The sequence below is a fragment of the Crocuta crocuta genome, unplaced genomic scaffold, assembly GCF_008692635.1.
Source record: "Crocuta crocuta isolate KB4526 unplaced genomic scaffold, BGI_CrCroc_1.0 scaffold260, whole genome shotgun sequence".
Lineage (NCBI taxonomy): Eukaryota > Metazoa > Chordata > Mammalia > Carnivora > Hyaenidae > Crocuta > Crocuta crocuta.
In genome coordinates, this window is record NW_027527525.1 from 1,436,103 (window position 1) to 1,442,102 (window position 6,000).

General features: G+C 45.9%; 1 long non-coding RNA gene across 7 annotated transcripts in view; it reads left to right on the forward strand.

The window, feature by feature from the left end:
* The window catches only part of LOC144231622 (uncharacterized), a 438,506-nt gene that overhangs the window by 88,015 nt on the left and 344,491 nt on the right, over positions 1 to 6,000 (forward strand). The window lies entirely within an intron of this gene.

Genomic DNA, 6,000 nt, shown 5'->3' on the forward strand with positions numbered 1-6,000 from the left:
GAAGTACCAACATGGGGGAAGAGACTGCATTTTGGAATTCTCTTGCACAGCCCAGGTCCAAGCCAAAAGCCATGATTTTCAAGTAACACGTGGTTGTTCCTCAGAGCTCATTTCCGGACGATGCTGGGAAAAAAGAAGCGATTCTTACATTTCATAATGAAAAAACCTTTTGTGAATTGGCTTGATGTCAGAGTTATTCCGTCATTAGTTCCTGGCAAAAAACAAGCCAGCAAGCAAACATCTGTGTTGCAGGTAGTCAAAAATGGGTTAATGGATTAAAAGGACCATTTAAAGGGAATGAAGAAAACTCAGTTTCAGAGGAGCAAATGCAGGGGTGGGTGGGGAAGACTGGTGGTTTGTGTTGCTCTGTTCACCATTAAAGTGACTGGTTGGTTTTCGTCACGTCCAGAACCATGGAGAAGTTGCCAGGGGCCAAGCTGGCAGAGCTAGAGCATGGGCGGGCTCTTACACCAAGACCTTTGGGTAAATTGTCTCTGCCCAAGGCTACGCCCCTGTCTTCTGGATCCCAATCCATAAATATCTGTGCCTGAGTGAAGATCCCAAGTGAACCAGAAGTGCTCCTTACGGAATGGACATTCAAAAAGTGCTGGCTCAGAATTCTCTGTGCCAAATGCTTGCCACCCTGAAGGCCAAGGGCCAATTGCATTGAAAGGGGGAGACAATGAACAGCTTCTTTATGTCAAGTGCCACTGTGCTGGATGACTTACGTGCCATAAACTTTGTGATCTGCACAGCAACCTTTCAACATGGGTACGGTCCCCAATGTACAGATGAGGACACCGAGGCTGAGAGAAGGTAACCAAATCATTTCTGGTGATAAACGCAAAAGGCCACAAAGCTGGGATTTGTAAACTGCCAGTTTTTTTTTTTTTTTTTTTTTGCCCTTGAAATCCTAGTAAAAGGAAAAATTGTGGGCATCTTTCCCATAATTTAATTCGAAGATGTGTCTAAAATGGGCAGACTTGTGTTATATTATTTCTGTGAACTCACTGGAGGGTATGCTCCATGAGAGTGGATGGGGTCAGCTGTGCCCCACCACCTGCACCCAGCACAGCACAGCTATGGCTCTCGACCGGGGGCGGTGACAGATGAATAGACGAGTTTCTCAGCTTTTGATTTCAAGAGGTCGCTTATTCCACAGAGAGCTCTCCAGAAGGGAAGCCTGGAGAAATAGAGACACGGACTTGGGAGGGCTTCCGGAGCAAATTCTGATCGACTGCCTGAATCTTTCAATGACTCATTTTGGGCCTTTTTCAGAGAGAACCCAGGACAGGAAGTGACAGACATTGAAGACATCTGGGCCATAAGTAATCACGCAGATTTTACAGAAAGCATTTGATTGAACTGTAAGAAGCTTCTGCAGCAAATTGCTCTTTCAGCGAAGGTACTGAGTCAGCGAGGAAAGGGAAGATTAAAAAGACATCTCCTAGGGCTGAACGGGAGGGAAGGGTCAGGCCACAGGCTTACCTGACCTGTCTGATGGGTGAATGACCAGGGGGCTGGTCCACCGAGGCCTCTGGTTTGATCTCCTTGGTCAAAGGGCTGCAGAATGGGAGGCTCTAGAAAAACGGAAGGGCCTACACCACCCAGGCAAAACCCTACCACCGATCATCCACTTGTTTGACCATCAATGAGGCAAGTGTCCTACCAGCGAACAAGGGGCCTTTTCCCAATCCTGGGCTGATTTAACTGTGATTATTAGTCCCAGCAGCAGCTGCCATTTACTGAGTACCTATGATGTGATGACAAAAATAGCATCCATGTCACTGAGTTATTGAAAATTGAAAGCATGTGAATTGCTTAGTACAGCCAGATCTGCTGGAACACAACATTTGCACTCCTAAAAATCACGTGCTATGCAAAATCACACAATAAAACCACAGGGCTTAGGGGAAAATGGGGTGAAGGGAAAAACACTCACTGACTTCACCAGCGACCCACACACCCATACCCAAATATATGCATGTGATAGGGGCCTAATAAAAGGGTAGCACAGTTTGACACACTAAATGCCCAAGAACTGCATAAACACTGTGATAAATACGTCACTTTATTATCAGAGAGACCTAAAGTTTCCTCGCGTCTGTGGGTGTCAGAAGGGCTGTAGCTTGTGAAGCATCGTAAAGCAGTGACAGGAGTATATGTGAAATCAGATGAGAAGTTGCTACACCAGATGTGCATGGGTGTGGCTCATAACACACACCCTGCATTTCCACCTGAGGTAGCCAGTAGATATTTGAAGTGTGTTCGGCATGCCCCTACCCAGTGTGGTTTGGCTGGGTGTATCTACTGTTTCTCACAGACGAAGTCCCCCATTAGCAAACATGAAATTGGCATTATGCTCGAATTGCTCCCTCATACATCGGTTGTGCCGGAACAAATGAGTGTTTTCAAAATAATCATTATCGCAGAGCTGACTATACAGGATTCACAGCAAATGTGCCATAAATGATAGCTGGGATTGTAACAGCCTTTCATTAAACTCAGTAAGGTAAGGATAAACAGTCACATTTTATAGCTGAGTAACTGAGACTCCTAGAGGTTAACTCCCTTACTCAAAGGTACAGGGCTAGGAAGGGGCAGGGGCTCTAGCCACACCCCATACGTCTCACCATGGGGTGAATCTCCTTTTACATCCAATATGGGATACTGTGTTAGTGGTAGGGGAGGCCACAAGATGAGTCTCTATCTCTGGGTCATCATCTTTGACAGCTCCAGGTATTGTTGCATAGAACGTAAATTCACCTGATTCTTATTTATTTTATTTATCTATTTTTTAAAGTATATTTATTTTGAGAGACAGAGGACAGAGAACATGTGCACTAGTGGGGGAGGGGCAGACAGAGAGGGAGAGAGAGAGAATCCTAAGCAGGCTTCACACTGGTAGCACAGAGCTAGACGTGGGGCTCGATCTCATGAACCATGCGATCATGACCTGAGTGGAAATCAAGAGTCAGATGTCTAACTGACTGAGCCATCCAGGTCCCCCCACACCTGATTTTTAAAGACCAGACAAATATCTGAGACATGTCTGGCCTGTGCTGCTTCCTCAGGGGGGTGTATTTATTCTCCTCTATTCTTGGGCCTGATAGAGTCAAAAATGTTGACATCAAAGCTCTTTGATGTCTCATGCTACCTGCTGATGCGGAGAAAATCCCTGTATTTAGCCAAAAGCTGCCTCTCTGGACTCTCCACCACTGTGTCCTTATGTGTCCTTAACTGAGCCTTCTTTTCTCCAGCTTGAACTTGGCAGTGCATAGCTTCCTTACCCCTGAAGGTTCTGGGGTCCAGAGCGGAGCACACTACTCCACACATGCCTTTGCAAACCTAGACACAGAAGGTCATATGAGGGGACTCTTGGCCAGAGGTGGGATTGACTTTTATAGCAGATGTCTCCCGTTCCTGGCTCGTACTGATCTTGGGTCCGACTACATCCCTAGACCATTTTTTCCTGAATTCTTGACACCTGCTCTCCCCTCCTTGCTCTGAGTTCAAATGTAGGATTTATGTTTATGCACATTAAAATATCTTTTTGCTCATCTTATCCCATCAAAGTCCATTTTCCATCGACTTTGTATTATGGAAGACTCCCAACTTATTCAAAAGTAGAGAGACTAATAGCATAACGAACCTGCATGAAAACGTCACCACCAGTAACTCTACCAATTACAACACATGGACAGTCTTGATTTGTGAAGACTCGTGTTCACCCATGACATTGGATCTCCAATTGTTTTTAAGCAAAACCTAGACACCATGCCAGTTCACCCATATTCCACTATGTATCTTTAAGATAAAGGCTCCTAATAAAATAAGAGATAAAGAGTCTTTTAAAAACTTACTCGCAAGATCATTCTTATGCCAAAATAAATTAATAGTACTTCCTCAGTATTATTAAATATCCAGTCAGTGTTCAAATGATCTCAATTACTTCGTTCAAATCAGGAGTCCATGTGGATATGTCTTTTGAGCCTCTTTTAGTGAATGGGTTTTCTCTTTATTTTTCCGTTTCTGCCTTGAGTTTTTGTTGTTCTTTTAGGAGCCAGGCTGCTTGTTGTTTTTTGAGTTTCTTAAATTAAGAATTTTTGTATAGCACCTCAGTGGTGCCAGTTAATACATGATTTTGTCTTCTGGTTTTCCTGGAACTTGGGCATAGCATTCAATGGCATGATCAGATTTGGTTTTGATTATTTTTCATTGTGGTAAAAAACATATAACATTAAACTTACCATTTCTTAAATGTTTATTAATTTTGAGAGAGAGAGTGGGAGTGAGCACGAGCAGGGGAGGGGCAGAGAGAGAGAATCCCAAGCAGGCTCTGTGTGGTCAGCACAGAACAGACGGGGGGCTTGATCCCATGAACCATGAGATCATGACCTGAGCCAAAATCAAGGCTCAGATGCTTAACTGACTGAGCCACCTAGGTGCCCATAAAACTTACCATTTTAATCATTTAAGATGTACAGTTCAGTAGCTTTAAGTACATCCACAATGTTGTGCAATCATCACTACTCTCCATTCCTTGAACTTCATCATTCCAGATAGAACTCTGCATCTATTCAACACCAACTCTGCATTTCCCCGGTACACCAGTCCCCACCTGGTAACCTCTGTATTACTTCCTGTCGCTATAAATTTGCTTATTCCAGGCAGGTAGGTGGACCTCACGTAGGTGGACCATACAATATTTGTCCTTCTGTGTCTGGCTCATTGCACTTAGCACGAAGCTTTCAAGGTTCACCCATCTTGTAACAGGTACTAGAACTTCATCGTGTGGATATACCACATTGTGTTTATCCATTAACTTCTTGATCGACATTTGGGTTATGCTTTTGATTTTTGACAAGAACACTCCATTAATAGTATTTGACAAAGAAACGCATAATATCTGGGGCACCCGGGTGGGCCAGTCCGTTAAGCCTCTGACTTGGGCTCAGGTCATGATCTTGTAGTTTGTGAGTTTGAGCCCTGCATCGGTCAATCTGCTGACAGCACAGAGCCTGCTTCGGATCCTCCGTCTCCCCCTCTCTGTCTCTCTTTCAAAAATAAATAAACATTAAAAAAAATAATTAAAAAAAAAGGAAACACATATTATCTATACATCCCTCATTAAGGATTCCAAAGTATAAGTTTTCTACATATCTTTGTCTTCTGTGCATTCTGTATTCCTGTCCTTTCTCACAACCTTTCCCTTCTGTTTACTATTCTGCATTCACCCTCCTCACTAAACGTTGCTCCGGCCTTCAGAAGACCTGGCGTTCTCGCGAGAACCGGCTCCCTCGCGAGAACCGGCTCCCTCGCGAGAACCTGCTTCCTCGCGAGAACCTGCTCCCTCTGCGGTGCTCCTTCCCGCGCCGCACCTCCGGTCATGGGGTGGGTTCACAGTGCCGGAGCGGCCTCTCCTGGCCCCCACTGCCCGGTTAGACTTCTGTTGCGCCTTCCTCCCATGATGCTGCCTTCTCCTTGGAGGCTCACCCCATCCTGTGGCTGCCAGTGTCCCTTCCCCACTATTGGCTGGAGACTTTGGTCCTGACTCAGCGCCTTTCCCTTAACCTCACCGTTGTCATCGTTAGGACGGACCTCACCGGCCCGGGAACACTGCCCACTGCACCGGACCTGGGCAGTCCTTCAGCCTTCCCTGCTGGCCCCGGGCCCCTGAGCATTGGTAGGGCGGGTCACGCCGCTGTGCAGATGGCTGCCACCACAGGTTCACAGCATCGCTGCTGTGCTGGAGCCCCGGGTCCCCTGACATTACTCTTGTTGGCCCTTGGCCAGCTGTGTCTCTTATTCAGCCCTGTAACTGGCCCTCAGTTTCCACCTCCTCCTCACCTGTACTGTTATTTGGGAGAAAATAGAGTCACTCCCCGAGTGGAATTCCCCTCGGCTTCTGCCCTCCGTGCAATGAAAACTTTATCTTCATCTGTACCTCCACCTCCTTTTATGTTTTAGGGGCCCTATGACCCTTGTCATGTCAGAAAC